The 24503-nt window shown below is 39.5% G+C and overlaps 1 protein-coding gene across 2 annotated transcripts in view; it reads left to right on the top strand.

Annotated features, from left to right (window-relative positions):
• LOC124262125 (endothelin-converting enzyme homolog) overlaps positions 1-24503 on the top strand; it is a 164518-nt gene that overhangs the window by 17565 nt on the left and 122450 nt on the right. The window lies entirely within an intron of this gene.

The raw sequence follows: 24503 nt of genomic DNA, 5'->3' as shown, positions 1-24503 counted from the left end.
CCTGTTCCAAGAACGATGGTTGCTTGTGGAGAAATATATATTAGGATTTACGCATTTATGCGTCATAGAAACAAAAGCGGTTTGTGGATAATACATACGCTTCAATGCCAATGGCAGTTTGTGGAGAAATATATACCTTAGTATTGAAGCATATTCCGTTACAAGAACAACGTTTGTGGAGAAATATATACTTTAGTGTTGAAGCATATGCCGTTACAAGAACAAGGTTTGTTGAGAAATATATACTTTAGTATTGAAGCATATGCCGTTACAAGAACAAGGTTTGTGGAGAAATATATACTTTAGTATTGAAGCATATGCCGTTACAAGAACAAGGTTTGTGGAGAAATATATACTTTAGTATTGAAGCATATGCCGTTACAAGAACAAGGTTTGTGGAGAAATATATACTTTAGTGTTGAAGCATATGCCGTTACAAGAACAAGGTTTGTGGAGAAATATATACTTTAGTGTTGAAGCATATGCCGTTACAAGAACAAGGTTTGTGGAGAAATATATACTTTAGTGTTGAAGCATATGCCGTTACGAGAACAAGGTTTGTGGAGAAATATATACTTTAGTATTGAAGCATATGCCGTTACAAGAACAATAGCGGTTTGTGGAGAAATACAGAGTATTTACGCATATGCCGTTACATGAACAAAAGAGGTTTCAAGAGAAATATATACTTTAGTATTTACGCATATACGCTTACATTAACAAAAGTGGTTTGTAGAGAAATATATACTTTAGTATTTACGCATATACGCTTACATTAATAAACGTGGCTTGTTGAGACATATATCGTGTTTACGCATATGCCGTTACAAGAACAATGGTAGTTTGTTGAGAAATATATACTTTAGTATTCACGTATATGCCGTTACAAGAACATTGGTGGTTTGTGGAGAAATAGAAAGTATTTACACATATGCCTTTGCATTAAAAAAGTGGTTTGTGGAGAAATATATGCTTTACTATTTACGCATATGCCGTTACATGAACAAGAGTGGTTTGTGGAGAAACATATACTTTAGTATTCACGTTTATGCCGTTACAAGAACATTGGTGGTTTGTGGAGAAATAGAAAGTATTTACACATATGCCTTTGCATTAAAAAAGTGGTTTGTGGAGAAATATATGCTTTACTATTTACGCATATGCTGTTACATGAACAAAAGTGGTTTGAAGAGATATAGAGAATATGCCGTTACGTTAGGAAAAGTGACTTGTGGAGAAATATATACTTAGTATTTACGCTTAGGCCGTTACAAGAACCATGAGGCTTGTAGAGAAATATCCCTCTCAAGTACAGTGCATATGCCTTTACAAACACAAGGAACACATGTTTTTAAAACACATATCGGTAACAGGATGACACAGCTTATCACAAAGAACCACGCCTCTATATGATAAATCGAACAGTTGTCGCAGTAGGGAGTATTCTTAAAATATACAAGAACATATTTCATTTCTGGGAGCGTTCTTCTATTTGAGTTGGATTTGTAATTGGAAAACAAATATTGTAATATACATATTAATATCCAAACATTAATGAACATAATATCAAATTTGATGAAAATACATTTATGAAAATAGATCACTGTACAAAATTAACTCATCTACATTTACAGTAAGATCTTCATTAAGACGCTTGACAGATTCGAGACGCAGTCCGAAGAAACAATATTACTGAACTTGTGACGTAAAAAGGGTGACGTCACAATTGGTGACACGCGACCAGGACTGCAGAATGAAATGGAAATCCAGTCACTCATACAAATCCGTTTAAAGTAGGTTGTACATGTAGGATATGTGACTGTTGTCGCTCTGGCGTTAATTGGCGACAATCCCATGTCAATTATCTTCAGGATGCTGAACACTTAGCATTGGGAATTGACCAGCTTCGGTGAAAGAGACAAATATCTCTCCGTTAACTATCCACAACCATCAGTCCATATACCTGATTAACTCTAAGTGCTTGGAAGTTGTCTTGCAAGAGGCGAGCATGTTTCACTGATGAAGCCACCAGCCATTGACCGGCATACAATTTATTTCTGTGCAGGAGAATTTCGGGCCCTCCTTTTTGCGCTTAATTTGATGGAGGGGGAAAAAACGGTTATTGGTCTTCCAGGAAGCCTCAGAGCATGAGGACCTGTTTTTTTTCAAACAGTAGAACCTCTATGATTCTGATTTCCATCGAATTTGTCCAAATAGTTATTTTCAGAAACAAGGATTAATAAATACCATATAGGTATACAGATGTTTAAAATGGAATCGTCCGGTATGCAGGGTGTTCGGGCTAATGAAGTCTAGACTAGGAAAGTTACACTGTGTTATGAATAGTAGTGAGTGAGTGAGTTTAGTTTTACGCCGCACTCGTCAATAGTCCAGCTATATGGCGGCGGTCTGTAAATAATCGAGCCTGGACCAGACAATTCAGTGATCAACAGCATGGGCATCGATCTGCGCAAGTGGGAACCGATGACATGTGTCAACCAAGTCAGCTAGCCTGACCACCCGATCCCGTTAGTCGCCTCTTATGACAAACATAGTCGTTATGAATGGTCATACATGACAATGTTTACATAATGCGTCATCACGCAAACACGAATTTACCCGATTAATCGACGAATCAGATTTTAATGGGTGTTAAAGGCTGAATGGTACTGAAATGTGTATTGAATGGCTAACTGAAAATAGAGGATGAAATCAGGTGTTCTCGTGAAGGGTGTTCGTATTTTGCCCTTACTGGTAGCATGAATTTCTACATACATTTAAATAACGCTGAAAATACTGATGATAATTGGTATTGATTACTCATGAATAATTGCTGAAGCAAATCTATAATCATGATAATCCTATAACCATTTAAATAAATAATTAATTCATAATAGCTGATGTTACGAGAATGCAATTAGGAATGTGCATCACTACTACTACTAGGGAGAACGTGGGGGTAGCCTAGTGGTTAAAGCGTTCTCTCGTCACGCCGAGGACCCGGGTTGATTCCACACATGGCTACAATGTGTGATGCCCTGGTCCAGTCTCCCCCTCCGTGATGGTGATGGAATATTGCTAAAACCATACACATTCACTACTACTACTACTACTACTACTACTACTACTACTACTACTACTTTCTTGTTTAACGCCGTACAGCAAAATATTCAATATTCCAACCGTACGACGGCAGTCTGTCAAAATCAAATCTGGACCAGGCAATCACATGATAGATAACTATGTATCTACTACTACTACTACCACTATTACTACTACTACTACTACTACTACTACTACTACTACTACTACTACTACTACTACTACTACTACTACTACTACTACCACTACTACTACTACTACTACTGTTATAATTGATCTTAAGTAACCTAGTTGCGTAGATAGATGCTCATGCTGTTAATCACTGGATTGTCTGGTCCAGACTTGATTATTTACAGACCGCCGCCATATAACTGGGATGTTGCTGAGTGCGGTGTTAAACAACCAACCGCATTGGAACATATTGCCGAAAGTTGCGAAAAAGTCGACTGGAGAGATTAACGAGCCACCATATTGCTGAAATACTGCTAAGAGCGGCGTAAAACTCACTCACTCACTCACTACTGCTACTTCTACTCTGTAGTTTCAAGGGTTTAAGTGAATCTGAGTTTGACGGCGTTTGCAGTTCACAAAAACGTTCGTGGAAACTTTGTCAATTATTCTACCCTCCACCCTTACGGCCTGCTTGATTATACATCATAAAGATATCAGAAGCACAACACGGATATAACAAAATCCAGTGTCCTAAAGATTCCATAGTCCACAACCATGTCCATCTTTAACCATTCCTACCTATTCCATGAAGTTAGAAATGATTATACGTCAAAAGACTCAAGGTTCAGAACAGCATTAGTTTAAAATCTTTTAATAAAACTACTTTTAAAAGTTCAATTTAGACCAAATTAACAGATGATAAGATTCAGGGCATTGAAGAACGAATCTCTGTCAGTAAACCACCTGACCTATTGCTCAAGTGCTTCCCGTAATCAACCTGGTCAAAAAAACCGTGGAAGACATTACGAAGTAATGTCACTCATTCTGCTGATAATAGATTGTCTGTAAGAAATAATTGTACTTTAAGGGTTACATTTCGTGAAAAGTGTCGGATCAATATCGCGTAATAGCTGAGGATGCTAATCAATAGTGTTTTAGGTAAGCCGGGCAAAACTATACTCATAAACCAAACCAATTACAAGCATGTCCGATTCCAAATGATTTGCTTTGGGAATTTGTCGATTTTATCCCGAGTCTTGGAATGATTCCTGGTTTATCGGACATCTAGTGTGTCTTGTCCTCTGTCATCCTTATCGAGGCTTGTCAAACGAAGCGTTAACGGAACTCTCTCACTAAATTGGCGCCTTCAAGAACTCTATGGAATCCATGTCTGCGAACCACTGGTTCTGTGTGCGATCATAGCTTTGCTCATTAAGTATACATGCTTCGACAAGACAGGTAATCTCGCGGGTTGTCAGTTTTAGTAGATAGGGTGAAAATTATTAGACCTTTTTTCAGTTTATTTTTAAACGCCTTGTGGTGATCAAATACAGAAGGGCTATGTCTTTGGCTTTTTTGTCATAAATTTGATCGGTTGTAATATGTAGATAATTATAACGTGATGTGTCTGACAGTTAGTACGTCATTAGCGTCTTGTCTCCTACAATCAGATGTCTCATTATCATGATTATGAATAGAATTTATGATAACCCTAACATTTTGGATATTGGTCAAAGTTGGTATTGGGTTTGGGTTAATTTTCGAAAACGAAAAAATGAAAAAAAGTGACATAAACTAATCTTTACGATTAATCGTTAATCCAGTAATATATCATTTCTTGAAAGTTTCCGCTTCATTGAAAATCAGTTTTTTAATTCTAATATATCATCGTCACTTTGTACTCCCCCATACATGCCCGATGCTTTGGAATGATTTGTTGGTTAGTTTGCGTGTTTGGTCTTTGAAGCCAGACTCAGCGAGGCTGCATCTACATGACTGCGGCCTGTCAATAATCAGTCTGGTTAGACAATCTATCGACAGATATTATTAGAAACGTCCCACGCTGTTGACGTACTATCATAGGCAATTAGCCGAGGCTGACCACCGATCCAGATTGACCTCTCGGACGACAAATATAGGTCATTAGGATCAATTGTTACCCGAAATGCCCAAGTTGTTTGTTGTTAAAAAAATATAGAATTGTCTATCTATGGCTTCTTGCAAAATGCGCCATAGAAAATGATTTCAATATGTTCCGGTATACAGAAATTACCATGGTAGCATGTAGTGTGTGAGTGAGTTTGGTTTTACGCCAATTTTAGTAATGTTCCAGCAATATCACGACGGGGACAGAAATGGACTTCATAATGTGTGGAATCGAACCTGGTCTTCGGCGTGACGCGCGAACGCTATACCCACTATGCTACCTCACATCCAAGTTAGTGTTTAAACGTTATCTGGCATATGGAACAAATCCTGTTACAGGCCTCATTCTTGAGAACTCACCGATATTTCTTTTGTACTTAAAGTATCTGGAGTAACAATGTCAGTAATCAAGGTTGTAAAATATACATGTATGTAAGTATAGAAAACATTAAAAATCTGTATACATCCATGCTTTAGCATTTACCACATGGCGGTGAAACACGGAAGTTGATAGAGTTCATGTAAATATGTAAGCTTTTGCTTATATCCTCCAGGATACCTAGGTATACATGCCTTCATAAACACATTAACAGCTGCTTGAGATATAGCCCTTAACTCCCTCTATTGAAGTAATGTGTACTTATCTTTGAATGTTAAGTAAAATCTGCTTCTTCTTATTTATTTTCGTTGCATCGGGTTGTTTGAACAACTATCGCAATATGTTGCTTGCTTCGTTTCAAGCTGAGCATAAACCTGTAAGGCGTTTGGTGCGTCTCGCCAGAACCAAGGGCATTGAGCTGTATGAGTCTGTTTGGCTAAGCGAACACATATGCATGACACATGACATCAGGTGTTAAGGTATGTTTACCCGAATGACATATGCTTTCCCATCATACCGGATGTTATCGAAATAGTGTGCTCAGCCTGTGCATTAGACGTAAGAAAATGGTATGTTCAATCCAATGAAACCTGGTCTCCCATCTTCCTGGATGTTAATGAAATGTTTGTCTGCCCTACCCATAACATCAAGTGTAAATGAAATGGTATGTTCAGTCCAATGGCACCTGGTTTCCCAACTTGCTGGATGTTGACGAAATGTTTTTATGCCCTACCCATAACATCAAGTGTTAATGAAATGGTATGTTCAGTCCAATGGCACCTGGTTTCCCAACTTGCTGGATGTTATCGAAATGTTTTTATGCCCTACCCATAACATCAAGTGTTAATGAAATGGTATGTTCAGTCCAATGACACCTGGTTTCCCATCATACCGGATGTTATCGAAATAGTGTGTTCAGCCCGTGCATTAGACGAAAAGAAATGGTGTTGCTTTCTTAACTGGTCAAGTCTCCGTATTATCTGAAACATCTCGAACGTCAGATGATGTCCAGTAAATGACTAGTTTGGCGTTCAACTTAACCCTCTATCAACCATTGTAAATCTATATATGTCCTGGATATTCTAATCTGGATATCAACTTCCCTCAACCATTATATATCTATATATGTCCTGGCTATTCTAATCTGCATATCAACTTCCCTCTATCAACCATTATAAATCTATATATGTCCTGGATATTCTAATCTTGATATCAACTTCCCTCAACCATTATATATCTATATATGTCCTGGATATTCTAATCTGGATATCAAGTTCCCTCTATCAACCATTATATATCTATATATGTCCTGGATATTCTAATCTTGATATCAACTTCCCTCAACCATTGTAAATCTATATATGTCCTGGCTATTCTAATCTGGATATCAACTTCCCTCAACCATTATATATCTATATATGTCCTGGATATTCTAATTTGGATATCAACTTCCCTCTATCAACCATTATAAATCTATATATGTCCTGGATATTCTAATCTTGATATCAACTTCCCTCTATCAACCATTATATATCTATATATGTCCTGGATATTCTAATCTTGATATCAACTTCCCTCAACCATTGTAAATCTATATATGTCCTGGCTATTCTAATCTGGATATCAACTTCCCTCAACCATTATATATCTATATATGTCCTGGGTATTCTAATCTGAATATCAACTTCCCTCTATCAACCATTATAAATCTATATATGTCCTGGATATTCTAATCTGGATATCAACTTCCCTCAACCATTATATATCTATATATGTCCTGGGTATTCTAATTTGGATATCAACTTCCCTCTATCAACCATTATAAATCTATATATGTCCTGGATATTCTAATCTGGATATCAACTTCCCTCTATCAACCATTATAAATCTATATATGTCCTGGATATTCTAATCTTGATATCAACTTCCCTCTATCAACCATTATATATCTATATATGTCCTGGATATTCTAATCTGGATATCAACTTCCCTCAACCATTATATATCTATATATGTCCTGGATATTCTAATCTGGATATCAACTTCCCTCAACCATTATATATCTATATATGTCCTGGATATTCTAATCTGGATATCAACTTCCCTCAACCATTATATCTATATCTGGATAATCTGGTCCTGGATATCTTCCCTCAACCATTATATCTATATATGTCCTGGATATTCTAATCTGGATATCAACTTCCCTCTATCAACCATTATATATCTATATATGTCCTGGGTATTCTAATCTGGAATATCATCCCCAGTCACAGGTCTTTGTTATCCAGATAAATGTTCATGTAATAACACAATCTGACGACATCATCTTCACACGAGCACTGAAATCGATCGTGATGTATATTCACGCCAACGGGATTCAGTAAGAGAAGTTGCAATCGTGTCAGCATCCCCTTGATCTCAAATCACAACTGTGTTCAAACCACCCTGTGATTTTGCCAGCGTTTGTTATCGTACTCTGGAACGATAACGGGATAGGCCCTGGCCAGAACGCTTTAAACTGAGCCCAATGGCCACATTAAGGCTGATCGATTATCTCCCTTCTCCTTCCGGTGTTTACCTATTGTCATGTTTTTACTCTCTAAACAATTCCATGATTAAGATCAACATCAGAAGTGCTTTTTACTACTTCTACTTACGGTGATTGGCAGGGGCGGTTTTCTTGTACTTCAATTGAGTGTTGTGGCTGAATTGACGTTTTTCCTCAAGGGAAAGACGTCTGAGTCAATTGAAAGAATTAAAATGGAGCGTAGCACATTGAGTCTGCTTTTATGTGATGGGAATCCTGTTTAGGAAGGAAGATGGATTGAGAGCTTTTATCAGAGTTAGGAACGTTTAAATCAATAAAGATACCTCTCCGTGCACCTTGGTATTAAATACTTACTGTGTCTACGTGTGTTGAACTTTATTCTTGAATAAAGTTTTTAAGTCTTCTTACAAAGATATTAAATTCTTTTTCAAATGAGCGAGATTGATTTCACGCTAGTTTTGACATCCTGTGAGTCATAGTTATGAATAGTCATGTGAGTCATTGTCAGAATCATATGTCTGTCAGCTTACTGGCTGTGGAAACTAAAGAGCCTTAAATGACAAATGTCGCTGGCGGTCTTACAACCACTCAAACAAAAACCCACTGGCGCGGGTGTTTCACTGTCAAATGAAGGTAAAAATATTGAGCGTAAGATCAGCGAATCCTGATGGAAAGGGTACACAACTCTGCACAAAACTGTGCAAATTTGAAGCTTTGAATATGACTTTAATATTTTGATACATGTATGTATATTTTTGTTTGCATTCATGATAAACCATATTTATACACATGTACATGTACATAGTAAGAAGTACTCTAGTATTCTACATGATAAACCATGTTTAATAAATTATTGCAAAACAATAATTTATACACATGTATATGTACATTATACGAATTCTACATTTAGACAAAAAATTGAAGGATAATCGGATAAGTGTATATGAAAGTCTTAAATCTTAATGTTGATTAACATACAGATTAAAATACAGTACTGACCGTGTAAGTGGTACATTCAAGGTACCTGTTCTCTTCTCAAACTATAACAATTATTACAAAGTAATTACTTAATTACTTAATAACTTAAATGCAATTTAAATTCATATGGTAACGTTGCAATCTATATTTCTGCTTACACTGTATTATGTAATGCGTTAATTGCTACATAGACTATGGGTGTGAAGACCTCATATCTACTTTCTACTAATTAACGGCCGTCGCTACAGCTGGTTTCAATATAACGAGTATGTGTAAAACTATATAAATCGGCAGTTGTTCAAATAAATACTCCCATACGGAGAAGAGTCTGAGCGTTTAATCATTTCGTTCGCCAGTTCCAATCGTACTCTGTAAACAACGTACAGGTGTACTTCGTCCAAATGCTGTATTCAAGCCTGAAACAGTCTCTACTATATTTCCCATTGCTTATTTTGACATGTGTCTTCCTGCCAGTAATGGCAGAATGTTTTAAACCGATGTACATTGGCACTGTAAAGCTGCCTTGTCAAACAAAATAGATAGATTTCATGCTGTGACGCCATTCAGCGCGTGCTGCCATGGTCATGTGGTACAGATCAGCCAATTAGCGTGTATTTAAAGCGATAATTATGAGTTTCATAATAGACAAACATAATGATCCATGGTAGAAGTGAGCGTTTTATGACCGCTCATTAAATTTGAACAGCAAAACAACCCAAATGAGCCTAATGATATACGGCGCAATACCGTTAATGTGTTGAAGTCACGGGGCGCATGTACGGAAAACATTTAAAATATCTTTAATGAAAAAGAAAACTATCTTTCAATCCTCCATAAAGCTTCCAGCACGTCCAAAGACGTCATGTTTCTTGTGAGATTTGGAATCACCATGGAAATGATGTATTGAGGTTGGATCTGCATTTGAATACACAGTATCCCATTTTACCTGTTCCACAATTGTTCTCACTGGTAGCAAATGTGTTTCACCGGTTGGTTCCAAAACATTTAGTTCTTTTAAATACTCATTGTCGATGCGGAATATGTTTGTAGGCTCTTTAGTGAGCCTTTGGCTGGTATTTGTCGGGACTATTTTCCTGCTAGATGATCTGGTGCCTCGTGCCTTTTGTAATTCAACCCTTTTATATTATTTCATATATGCTTGTATCGGGATAACTGTTGATTTACGCTGAAGAAAATATTACAGCTTTCTCATGGCGAGCTGTAAATAATCGAATTTGAAACTGACAAAACAACTGTTAATGGCAAAGGTAAGGATCCATACTTTGGATACTATGACAGTCATCCTTTACCATTTGGTAATGGAACCAGCTCTTCCGCTCATTGGTAATTACTATATTTATGGTACGGAATCTGATGATACAGGTGTTAATGGCATAAGCGGGGATCCATTCTTTGGATACTATGGCAATAAGTATTTATCTTCCGGGTACTTGAGCGCTCTGAGCCCGAATCGACAAGGGCTATAATTAAGGTCTAGCTGAACAGTTCAGACAAGTTTCAGACAATTATGCACAACGTGAACTAATTGTACATGTATTTTCTGCGTTTCCTGTTAATGTAATGCATTTGGTTCTTGAGAGGCATTTAGAAGTTGGTGTTCAAGTAAAAGGCAAATATTGTGGATGACAACTTCTTCTTTATTGTATGTCACAACGTTTCTCGGCTATTCCTTGCCCCTTCGTCAGGTGGATTGTGATGCATTTGGGTTGTTTTATTCCAGAACGTCATATTACCATAGTCTTTCAGTATAAAAGTCTCTTGCATCCTCACCAGTCTCGGGAGGCACCGACATTCCACGAATAGAAGGACGCTCGTTTCCGGGTCCACCTGTTCCGGTATTCCGGACAGTCCTGTTCCAAGGGAATAAGTCAAGGGTATGAAGTGGTATTGTTTAAAATACAAACATAACAAGACGTACTGTTAGTAATCGCACGATATACGTAGTATTCCGGGTTGGCTGTTTGTATCCCCGTGATGTTAATATAGCTGTATGTCTTTTTTACAACACCATCAATTAGAGGGTAATTTTGTTCATATTGGATACCATAAGTTATATGGTGACGAGACTTATGAAGAATTATTGTACTAGAGGAAAGATGTGGTGAGGTGAAAAGGGGTTTAACGTCGTACTTAAGATTATTTCGCTCATATGACGACATCCGTGTGTATGTGTGGCTGCTTGTACTAGCCCAGACTTAAGCTTGCTTTATAGTGCTAGCCCACTGAGATACCATGCCGCATACAATGTTAAGCATGAATACCCCACTCAGACACATTATACTGACTCCGAGTCGACCAGTCCTTGTTGTACCCATTAATGACGAGCGCCAGGCAGGGACCAACAAGTACCATATTTTAACGTCTTTTGGTATGACGCGGTCGGGGATCGAACCCGCGACCTTCCGCTCTCCGGGCGGACGCTCTAACCACTATACCACTACAGGAAAGAGTGACTTTGATGCACCTGTGAGGTTGTGTATGAGGTTAATGTAAGAGTGAGTTCGGATGGTTTAGCGCTGCTTTCAATAGTATAGCAGTTATATCTCGGCGTGTCAGGATGTGTGAGTACCGCTCGCACTGATGACGACGTTGACGCTTATCAGTTTGGGGAACTTCACAAATATAGATAGACAGACAGACAGATAGACAGACAGATATATAGACACGTGAACAGGGATTCGAACCAAATATCATAGGTTTCTGACATGTCTACCAATGACAAGGGGGCACAGGGTCCGTTTGTCTATGGCTCCACAATTCACTGCTTAGAGTTGCGTCCCTTGGGTACACCAGAAACCTATGATCGTATTTCAAATCCCGGTTCACCCCGAATATGTTTGAAGTTTTCTCAGAACCATGTACTTGCTCGAGTGGATTTCACTATGAAACAGTTCAGTCTCCTGATATATAGATGAAATGAATTTTAATGCACGGATTTATAATAACAGTCCAATCAAGACCGAGAGTGATTTAATAGATCTCACAACTTCCTGGGGCAGTGGGGTAGCCTAGTGGTAAAGCGTTCGCACGTCACGCCGAAGACCCGGGTTCGATTCCCCACGTGGGTACAATGTGAAGCCCGTTTCTGGTGTCCCCCGCCGTGATATTGCTGGAATATTGCTCAAACTCACTCACTCACTCACAACTTCCTTCCCACAAACACCATCACTATGATCGCTGGTTGTCGCTTTCAACAATTCAACCTGTTGATAAAACTATGTATCAAATAGCACTGGTAATTGTTAAACCAAAATCCCACCCAAAAATAGACACTTTACAACGTATTTAAAAGACATTACACCGAACTACAAGATTAAGACGATAATTATTCAATTAACCCAATTCTGGCTCCCGTGTTTCCGAACTAAATTAAGCTTTTCTAAGTGGCTCTTAGCGAACTGAAATTAAATTGTTTATGCACTTTCACTTATTCACTTCTTTTCAGCTGATAAAAAGAGCCATCTTTGACAGTTTGAATTGTAAAATCTCTTTCAATTTTTCCCAGAGTAATGTTCAGCGCTACTGCTCTCGTGTATCAGCAAGTACGTTTTTACGGCTGTCATGTTTTTTTCGTGCTAAACGTTTTTCCGAAGCTCTGTGTTTGTCTAACACGACGGTATGTGTATGTTGAAACTAAACTACACTTCCCCTTCCCTTGAGGTTCTCATGTATATACATGCTTACACAGGAAACAGCGAAGTAGTCGAGACTGGCTCTATTAAGTGCTGACTGGACTAAAAACCTTGAATCCTTGTGCTGGGGGTCGTAACTCTGTGAGTGAGTGAGTATGGTTTAACGCAGCTTTTAGCAACATTCTAGAAATATCATGGCGACGGACCTCAGAAATGAGCATCACACATTGTACCCATGTGGGGAATCGAACCCAGGTCTTCGATGTGATGAGCGAACGCTTTAACCATTAGGCTACCCCACAGCCCCTTAACTATGTGAAGATCGGTAACTACTTCACAGCTCATACAGTGAAACCCCTTTAAGTCAGACGGCACCGTCACAGACGAGGACCTCCGGATAAAGAGAACACAACTTTATTATGAAACAGAACAGAACTTCATTTCGAAACAAAACGAAACTTTATTACGAAACAGAACAGAACTCTGTTACAATCACAATTGTTGAATAAAAGATACAACATACACTGGCAGTCATTAATTACTTTTAATTGTATGCAGAAGATCTCAACAGAAAAACGAAAAGCAACCTAACTCACTGACTTTTGCATTAACCTTACAAAACATCACGGGTCTGGACTTCCTGTAGTACAATAATTCTCAAGAATACCGGATTACTAAGGTTTCGATATATCAGGGTAGGCCTTTTAACCAATGTAATTATAACACTGATACTATGTTTGTGCCAAGGAAAACAAGATAGCCTTGTTCCAGAAATTACAACATGCATCTTCGTACTAATTGTTTTATACTTCTGTTGGTTCATTCTTAGACACCTACATGAAACAAAAATCACCACATATTGCACAGTTGCATGTTCATGAAGAAGAGGAATTCCTTGTTAAACAAACGTCGATTTCCATATCTTCACGAAGATGTACAATTCTTTATCAAAACATAGCATGCATATTTACATATTTTGACGAAGAGAAGTCTTTCTTAAAAACACCATGGAATAACTTTTTCAGCATATTAAATGAAGAGGTAGAATTCGTAATAAAACATAAAATTCCATTTTTCACAGAGAATTAGAAGTAGAATTTCTTATAAAAACAAAATGTTTCCCGCATGTTCATAAAGAAGTAAAATTCTTTATAAAGATAGAATGCAGTTTTCCCCATATTCGTGTAGAACTAGCATTCATTAAAGCAAGAAAACGACGACAATGTACATCACTGCTGGTAGACCGATGTAAACTATAATAATAGGAATGAGAGAACGCTATTTAACAATTCACTCTTCTTCTGAATACAGTGTATCCATATAGAGATTAACATACGTTCCAATCCAAGCGAGTTTACCATTGAAAAAAATCGTGATATGGATTCGTGATGTTTCTCTGCAGTAAGACATATGTTCCAGTCCCCCGTGGTTTCAGTCGAGCTGGAAAAATAATACGATCGTAGAGATTGGAGGTCGCTTCATCGGGATAGAGAAACATGGTCCTTGTTTACATACATAAATCATCTTGAACTATGTTCTTATCTGTGATGCTGGCAGTTCCTGATATACTGACGAGATGATGGCATATCCAGCAATGGCATATCCCTTACCCCTATTCACGGTGCCAACGGTTCCACTGTGTATCAAGTGAGTGAGTGAGTTTAGTTAGCAATATTCAAGCAATATCACGGGGACACCAGAAATTGGTTTCACACATTGTACCCAATGGGGAATCGAACCCAGGCCTTCGGCGTGACGAGCGAACGCTTCAGCACTAGGCTACCCCCACTGCCCCCTATGTAACAAGAACCACATAGAGACGTCAAATGTACATACAGGTTGATATGAACAACCAATACCATGATGGCCACTGTTATATACAGGCTAGTCTAAGCATTAAGCCACGTGGGCACAATGTGTGAAACCCATTTCTGGTGTCCCCAGCCGTGATATTACCGGAATATTGCTAAGAAAAGCGGCGTAAAACTAAACTCAGTCAGTTAGGCTAAGCATTAAGGAACTACTCGCACGCAAGACAGTAACGACTTGTATGTTATACATTCTAATGTCATGATCAATGTTTGACGGTTAAAATGTTACAGCCCCAGGGTTTTCCATACTCTTTTGAAAAGGAATACAAGTATCAATGTCGACAACGGGGATCATCTCAGGCCGTCGCGCGTTAAGAGTAGATCTGCGGACCAGCAAGGAGGCCGGACATGGTATTGACACTCTGAAAGTACACATACATGTAGCTACAGAGTAGAAGGCAACAGATCCAAATTGCTCTTCACCTACTACAACCATATCCTGAGGATGTCCGACTTGCCCACGAATCGTTGTTTCACAATACAGTGTCATTTTAACCATTGATTACCGTTCGATGCATGGAATACATTTTAAGTTCCCAACTCCTCTACATTTTGGTTTTTGAATTGATTGAATTTAAACCTGAAAGACGCCCATTTGCCTTGTGCATAACATATTAAACCTTTTGTTTTGCAGGCTATCGGATGTTCTTGGGTAGAGATATTGAAATATTGATGACTGCCTGTGTATTGAATAAGACCGGTATCATATCAATAGTTCCTTCACAAATTTTCTACAACTATTATTTCGAACACTTAACTAAGAGAGAAAAATGCCTGAGTGCCCTCAGACTAAAACTACTCTAGTAATGAACCTACTAGTATATAACTTAGTTACATTAAGTGCTTATATTCAGACTCATAGTGGTCCTCTAAGTCAAAAGTCTCATAGACATTGTCTGAAGTTGAAACCGAAACATGCTTTTATAAAGATCCTTGTTTCTTTATGTTGAACTGAATTCAATATTTAGAAGTCCTGTAATACGAGCTGGAATTGAATGTTTGAGAGAGAATTTCACACCCGAAGCTTCATATATTTTGTGTCGAAATGAGCGGTGTGACGTCATACTAGTATATACAGGTAATCTTGCTCGTCATTGAAAACTAAACCTGATGATCTGGATTAGAATTGGTCTTCAGTAACCCATGCTTGTCGCAAGAGGCGACTAACGGGATCGGGTGGTCAAGCTCGTTGACTTGGTTGACACATGTCACCATATCCCAATTGCGTAGATCGATGCTCATGATGTTGATCACTGGATTGTCTGGTCCAGATTATTTACAGATCGCCACCATATAGGTGGGATATTGTAAACTACATTGGTAACGCAGTTAATGTGTCTTCATATTTACTCACCGAGGATTGTCAAAGTTGCTACTGGGTGGGAGAAGAGATGTATATGACGTAGTACCCGCTGCCATTAATACACCTGCTGTCCGCAATGATTGATATTTGACATTGTCACTCGGTGTCATTAGCGAAAAGTGGATGCAACGAACCGATTGACACGATGCCGTGAAATGTTACAGATAGGTGACTATTTTCAGCGTGCGTGAAACAAAGATACCACAAGATAGAGTGAGTTTCATTCTTGATCTGCTCAACTCAGAAATCAAGGCACGAGATGTTCCATGTTCTACATTCAGACATTAATCAGTCTCATCAAGCTCTGCGACCGTTTCCATCGAAACTGATGACTTCCACGCAAGGCCATATATTTCGGAGATGCTAAGGAAACATATGAATCCGTTCCTTCAGCAAACACGAGGTCTAATCTCGCTAACTCACGCGAGATTTGGTGATATCCCCGAGGGGAGGTAATTCTGCGTATGATTGACTGGCTAAAGTGTCTATTCCTCACTGTAATGTCTATTACGGGATGCCAATAACACAATCGAGCCTCTCTCTATCTTGTCCGGGCGAGGGCGGCATCAATTTCACGGGCAGTTGAACGACAAGTGAAATGTATGTGATAGCACTTTCAGTGTCAATGAGACGCAGACTGAGCTTCTGTTATAGTCGAAACCTTCGCACGTGATCTTGTTTATATCAGAGGATATTGTCAAAGTTGTAACAGAGTGCCGGATTTTCACGATCTTTTCTGAATGGCGTTGGCTTCTTAGCTCCTATTGTCATGTAGATTCGGTACTATGCAGAAACCTTTAATTCCGTTACCGTCGTAGAACCCGTTTTATCTCTTTGCTGTTAGTTGAGTAGAGCACCTGCACATTGCGCGTCTTTATACCGTCAGATTCGTGCGAACAGGAACAGGCGTTTGTGAAATTTGCAACTTTTGAAAAAAATAACGTCGAGGTATATCGTTACAGTTGATTCAGTACCCCAAAAGTAACTTTTTTGGATAATACGAAGTGACAGAACAGAATAGAACTGAACAGAATTTTAATTACGCTCAGGCCGGGATATTCGGCATAAGAGGTCCAAATATGCAGTTGAGAATACATGAGATGGCGGAATGGTTTATAAGCAAGATTGTACAGTTTTCCCATGATGTTATTACAAATTACACATAGTTTGTTTGAAACACTTATTCGTTTACAGTTAAACAATTCGTTAAATTTTAACACATTGGCATTTTTAACATAATGGTTTGTGATATAGGTTTTCCGATGATGTTTGAAGAAAGGGCAGAGAAAAATGACATGGGCTTTAATGATAAATGATCGGTTCAATGTTAGAATTATTTCGAGCATACTTCGATTGATATCAGCCAATCAGCCTTTATTTTTACGATAGAGTGACTGTTGGACAGCTATATGATATGAGACCTATATGATGAGACCTATATTTTACTTCATTAGTCATGACAGGGACCGGTCAGAATTGGTGGCCTGGTGAAACGTCAGCTTGGAACGCGAGTTCGATACCCCATTTGGGCACAGTGTGTGAAACCTACACCATTTGCTGCTCAGCTTTGGTGATGCTAGAATACTGCTAAAAGGGGTGTAACATCATATTCCCTCACAAGTCATTGAGGTTGGCGTTTGGGGTATGGCTGCTGTATCGATATACTCAGACATATTGCCGTCAATAAACTATGATGTTTTTAAAGAACTCTGTGTTTTAGGAAACTCTTAAGGGGGGAGTTTTGGATGCCAGCTTCTGTAATATGAAGAATACGCTGAAGGAGCAAGAATATACTCCGAAATGCCATGTTTCTCATATCACAATGTTCCCATCTTTTGTGTATCGCTTCTAAATGTTTTTAAAGACGAATCTAAAACAGCTGTGGATATCATGAGCTACGAAAGACACTGTCGGGGTTGGAGGACACCCGATCCACCAAAACACCGAACCTGTCCACCCGTTTCACCAAGACATCTTGTCTGTCCACCCGATCCACGAAGTCACCGAGTCTATCCACCCGATCTACCAAGTCACTGGGTCTATCCACCCGATCTACCAAGTCACCGCGTCTGACCACCCGATACGCCAGGACACCACGTCTGACCACCCGATCCACAAAGACACCGCGTCCGTCCACCCGATCAACAGAGACACCGCATCTGTCCACCCGATCCACAAAGACACCGCGTCCGTCTACCCGATCAATAAACACCACGCGTCAGTCCGCCCGATCCACCAAGACACCGAATCTGGCCACCCAATCCACCCTCCTGTATCCTCGCGTCAGTAAAACGACTGACCATGTTTCTATAAAATACCATCTTCTGATATGAGTTCTTTGAACGACATAACCCTTCACAAACATTGTCTTGTTTTTTTACCCTCCCGTTTCTCTCGAGTATTTATTGCTTTTTCGGCTTCACAGAATCGCCGGATATTGCAGGATTCCGTCAAGATGGGTTGACATACGCCGAGGTTAGACATCCATCAATGTTATCCTGAGGTTCCTGATATTATTCAGAACATAACATGCAGCTCTTACGTAAAATGGAATTATCCACTTACAGTGAAGTAATTTGATAATAAATTCTAAATGAAAGCCATGTGCTTATCGAACATTTCATCGTTTTAAGCGCTTCCTTTCCCAATCCTACATAAAACTGAAGATGAAATATGCTTGCAAATAGAAACCTATCGAGAGTATCTCATGCAAGGCTGCAGTGCTCTCTAGAGGTGTATACACGAAGGGCCGCCATTGCACACTTCCATCCAAAGCTGTTTCAATGGAAGTATTAATGGATGCCTCAACAACCATCAAAGGGCATTTTTATGGTGATCTACACATTGTCCTGAAAGACAAAAGAATATAGGCTTGACATTAACCTTAACTTAGTTTTCTACTTTAATAGTTCTCACTTCTCGTTTGACCCGTCTCATCTAGTTTTCTCCACAATATCATATAGAAGCTGTAAAAACGCGAAGCGATAAATCGCCCATACAAGATATCTCACAGGGGTCCAACCCATTGCCCTGATGGGAAACATGCACTGGAAGGAAAATCGAATTAGATTTTCAATGTTTTTTAACTTGATGCATCGAGAGTGTGAATTTCCCTTCAATTGTAATGATCACATCATGTTTTTAGCTCAGGTATTCTCCAGAGGCCTCCATTCGCGTTTGACAAAAACAAGTAATTTCCTCCAGACAGCGTTCCAGTGGAGGAATATGTAAAAACAACAACGCATTTCTGGTTGTTTCAGTCGAATCTCAATCTTGATTAGGATCATTTTAGTAAAAAGTTCAAACTGGAACGCGGGGTTTGTGTGGGAACTCTTTCTATTTTCTTATGATGGTAAAATAGATGATAAAAGGCACAACATAACCCAATCGGGAAACATGATAGTCTTTCTAAAACAATAGTCTTAAAAGCGAATATAGTGAGATTCTATTGCGATTGGTGGTTGGCATAATTTCTTCAGCGTTGTAACTTGTTTTGTTTCTGCAGATTAAATTCCTATTTTTAAATACACCTCGGCTTTGCTGGATTAAATGTGCCCATAGGGCAAAATAAACGTAATAAAAGACATTATCGAAAACAGACTATATAAAAACATGTAATTCCATAGTCGTAGATACTGAAACTACTTGCTCTGACCGGGTGAACCATTTCTCCAGTTTTAACGATATCCCGTATGACGCATTCATGCAATAGAAATAATTGTTTTTCAATTTGAAGAGGCCACTTTTATTGCATGGTACAGGCAGTTGCTTCCGGTATCTCCAACCCAAAGTATGGAATGGAAGCTAAACGAAAACCGAAAATGTTTTTTTCCTTCAAAACCAGGAAGCACGTGATCTCATAAAGCTATTTATTTCTATTCCCTGCCATCTTCAATCCATCTCCCAAAAGCTCCTCACAGAGATGAAGCGATGCGGAATATATAGCCTCATAACCAGAACACGCTGTTCAAGATGACAAGAAAATGAGGATTTTGGTGGGGATATAATATTGAGAGAGGCTTTAGTTATGACATTTTTAAATCTCATCATTGCAATTAGAGGACAGGGAGACATGTAAAGAAGCTATCATCTGCAAATAATGGTTCCTGGTTCTACTTGTGCGTTATCCTGAAATTCCGACAATAATAATGCCAGTTAGTTCTGACGCAATGGTTCATGAGTGAGTGAGTGAGCGAAAGTTCTTTAGTCCCGCTTTAAAGGGGTTCTCCGGTTACATCACAGCGCGACACCGTGACGTGTGGGAAGCAAGACGTGAATTTACACTTTGGCAAAACCCAAGAGGAAGGGTATGACCCTGCAAAACTTAGAAACCTATAACCAGAAAGCAGACTCCAACTCCCCTGCAATGATTCAGTTGCTGTTGGAATACTACTTACGTCACGCCAGCAATAAACTAGCCCAGGTAATGCTCTCGACAACTGCAAGCCATCTTGCTATTCATGTTCATCATCTTTGTGTTTTCCCTTCGATGTACATATGTACAACTGAGGAGGCAAATGAACCATACCTCCCGATTACTTTTGATAAAATTGTCTTAAATCAGCAATATTATGTAATACTTTTTAACATTATGAATTAGCATAACACTCAACTGCTGATTGCTGTCTTAGATAGGTTATGTTTGAAAATCAATAACTTTATGGATAACAACTTCTGTTGTATTGCACTGTGACGTTTCAATGTAGATTCGCACCCCGTTATCAAGCTATGGTGACTACAACCAAGTGATGAGACATATATATGCATGGTGTGTTATGTCGAGTAGACTAACAGGTGCTTGCAAACTCCGTATGCTTTCTTTTCCCTCTGAGTGTAAAGTTATCAGTGTTTTTTAGCCACGAAATGGCATATATTTTGAAAAATACCAACATATTGTTTTCAAGCAATGCCAACATATTGTTTTCAAGCAATGCCAACATATTGTTTTCAAGCAATGCCAACATATTGTTTTCAAGCAATGCCAACATATTGTTTTCAAGCAATGCCAACATATTGTTTTCTTGAGGGCCTTCTGATGAATATCAGTTGACTCTATCAGAGGATACGATGTTTGGTGTCATAAACACTTTGCTTGAAAATAGAACGTCAGTGCTGAAGAATACCCAGTCTTGACATCCTTAGAAACAATTTCAATTTGGTGTGAAGGAAAAACCATAGCTGTGATCACTGAAAATCATTGAAAACACAAGGTTTTCTCAATAACGGTACTAATGTCCTGCCCCGCCGGTAGCATCGGCCACTCACAAAATTTGACGGAAAATGAAAGTATTTTTCGCCTGACGCTGCACAGCGTTGCCATGCGACACCGGCCTGCAAACAAACCAGACAATCCAGTGATCGACGGACCGCAGATCCGGTGAGATAATTTGTAATTACGACACCTGTGTAGAAGTCCATAGATTCCAATGCTTATAAGTAAAGAAAACCGTTTGGGAAATAGATTTGTTTTGCAACACATTTGGGTTCAGTTTTAACAAAACATTTCTTTTGTTATGTTGACTCAGCATATAATATTCTACTGAGCTTATGATGAATCTCGGGGACTTCAATCCACCAGCAGAAGCATCGACCCAGTTGAATTAAGGCTTTTAAGGTAATAAAGCACATCTACGACGAGAACAAACTTCTTTGGTCTCATGGCTGTGTGGTGACCCCAGGTCAAGCAAGGGACAAGGTACTGAATTGATCGTGTACAAATCTTTGATAGCCACAGGATACGGTCCTACGGGCGATATGAAGTAAGGCTGTATGTTTGAATTGGTTGCGTATGTCTCAGATTTACGTTGACATCAGAAGATGTGGACATAGTCGGGTAAGTATTTAGTACAGATACTTACACAGTACATATATACCAGTTGTAGTTAGATTGATGACGTCAAGATTGTTGTTATATGAATTGTTTGATTGGGCTCAAGTTGACAGAAAATTTGAGGGTCTTCAGGAACTCATGCTTGTCGTATGAGGCGACTAACGGGAGCGGGTGGCCAGACTTGGTTGACGCATGTCATAGTATCCAATTACGTATTTCAATGCTCATGCTGTTGATCAATGGACTGTTTGGTCCAGACTCGATTATTTCCAGACCGCCGTCAAATAGCTGGAATACTGCGTCATAAATTCAAACAAACAAATATCTCTCCCACGATACCCGTGGACAACTTAATTTCACATTGCTATTCCTTTTCCCTTGGATTGTCAGTATTAACGGGGGCGGTGGGGTAGCCTAATGGTTAAAGCGTTGGCTCGTCACGCCGAAGACCCGGGTTCGAATCCCCACATGGGCACAATGTGTGAAGCCCATTTCTGGTGTCCCCCGCCGTGATGTTGCTGGAATATTGCTAAAAGCGGCGTAAAACCAAACTCAGTCAGTCAGTATTAACTGATCTGGTTAGTTGTAGCTCTTTCTGATCTCTGTGTATAACGTTTTATTCGTCCACTAAATGCACTACCTCAGACCTTCCACTGACTGTCTGCTGAACTGTCGTGTTAACTGTCATACTGCGTAAAGCGGCGTCAAGCCCAACTCACTCACGTCATATAGTGAGTTGAGTATGGTTTTACGCCGCCTTCAGCAATATTCCAGAAATATCACGGCGGGGAACACCAGAAATGGGCTTTACACATTGTACTCATGTGGGGAATCGAACCTGAGTCTTCGGCGTGACGAGCGAATGTTTTAACTACTACGCTAACCCAACTGACCCTTCACAACATATAACCCGGGGCGTCACTTTGAAGATCACATGTGTATATCGATAAGTTATTCTTCAGTAACGGAAATTGTAGACGTAATTTACCGTCTTTAATGCTGCCGGTGAACATGAGTAATTGCCATATGCCTATAATCCATCTCTAATATCAACACGGACATGGCAGTGGTCGACACGCTTGTGATCAATCGTTGCCAGTTGTCAGGAATGGCTCTACAAACCCTTTATTAATTTAAGAATTTGAATGAGAACTATTTTCTCGCAATCGAGGACCTCTTGGGACCTTGCAGTCTTTTTATGACCCACATTGCGGGGCGTCTGTATTGAAATAAAAGGTCACGGTCGGTCTAGAATCGATGATGTTAATGTTTTTTTTATACAGTTTATGATATTGGGTGACAGGAGTAGGGAAATGGATAATCATCAACTGACTGCCTTGTGGTGTTTACAATGTCATCGAATAACGACCAGTTTAGACTGAGTTTGGTCAATTCTGGAATAATAATGAAAAATATAATCATGAGTCCGTTTATAATGCGACCGCCTCCGTGGTGTAGTGGTTAGAGCGTCCGCCCGGAGAGCGGAAGGTTGCGGGTTCGATCCCCGACCGCGTCATACCAAAAGACGTTAAAATATGGTACTTGTTGGTCCCTGCCTGGCGCTCGGCATAAATGGGTACAACAAGGACTGGTCGGCTCGGAGTCAGTATAATGTGTCTGAGTTGGGTATTCATGCTTCACTGCGGCATGGTATCTCAGTGGGCTAGCACTATAAAACCAGCTGAAGTCCGGGCTAGTACAAGCAGCCGCACATACACATACACACGCATGCACGTCGTCATATGAGCGAAATATTCTCAAGTACGACGTGAAACCCAATTTCACCTCACCCCGTTTATTGAGAAGCCCATTTCTGGTGTCCCCCGCCGTGATGTTGCTGGAATATTGCTAAAAGCGGCGTAAAACCAAACTCAGTCAGTCAGTCACCCCGTTTATAATGGCCAAATTCCACTCATGCCGAATGCTCATAGCGATACAGTATTATCATCCTGTTTAATTGATCAATGTCAGTCGTGTTTATATTACTCAGCTTCCTTGGGAGTATAGAACCCCCTGCTGTCTGTGAAGCGCCTGGAGGTTGTATGGAGATCCCCGACAGGTTTTATGGTCAGCCCTGACCCTCAAAGATATATCAAGACCATGGCAGATTGTATGGAGACCTCTGACAGAGTGTGCAGAGACCCTGTCCGATTGTATGGTGTATGGAGACCCTAAAAGATTTATAAAGACCATGGCAAATTGTATGGAGACGTCTGACAGACTGTACAGGGACCCTGGCTGATTGTATGGTGTATGAAGACCCTCAAAGATTTATCAAGACCATGGCAGATTGTATGGAGACCTCTGACAGAGTGTGCAGAGACCCTGGCCGATTGTATGGTGTATGGAGTCCCTGAAAGATTTATAAAGACCATGACAGATTGAATGGAGACCTCTGACAGACTGTACAGAGACCCTGGCTGATTGTATCGAGACCCTTGGCAGATTTTATAGCGACTTCTGACAGATTTTATAGAGACTCCTGGCATGACATCAGACAGATGGGTATGGAGATTCCTGACTATATAGAAAACCTGACTGACTGTATGGAGAAAAGTGATATCAAGATCCCTGACAGAATCAAGTGACATCCATGACGTAATGAATGAGAAAAAAGGTATTTTACTGAGATTCATACAAAATGATAGCGAGGCATATAACATGTCGATCCATAATATT

The sequence above is a fragment of the Haliotis rubra genome, unplaced genomic scaffold (assembly GCF_003918875.1).
Source record: "Haliotis rubra isolate DU_JTF1 unplaced genomic scaffold, ASM391887v1 Scf822, whole genome shotgun sequence".
In the NCBI taxonomy this organism is placed as follows: Eukaryota; Metazoa; Mollusca; class Gastropoda; order Lepetellida; family Haliotidae; genus Haliotis; species Haliotis rubra.
Note: the sequence above shows the minus strand (reverse complement) of the source record. Positions and strands in the feature narration are given on the sequence as shown.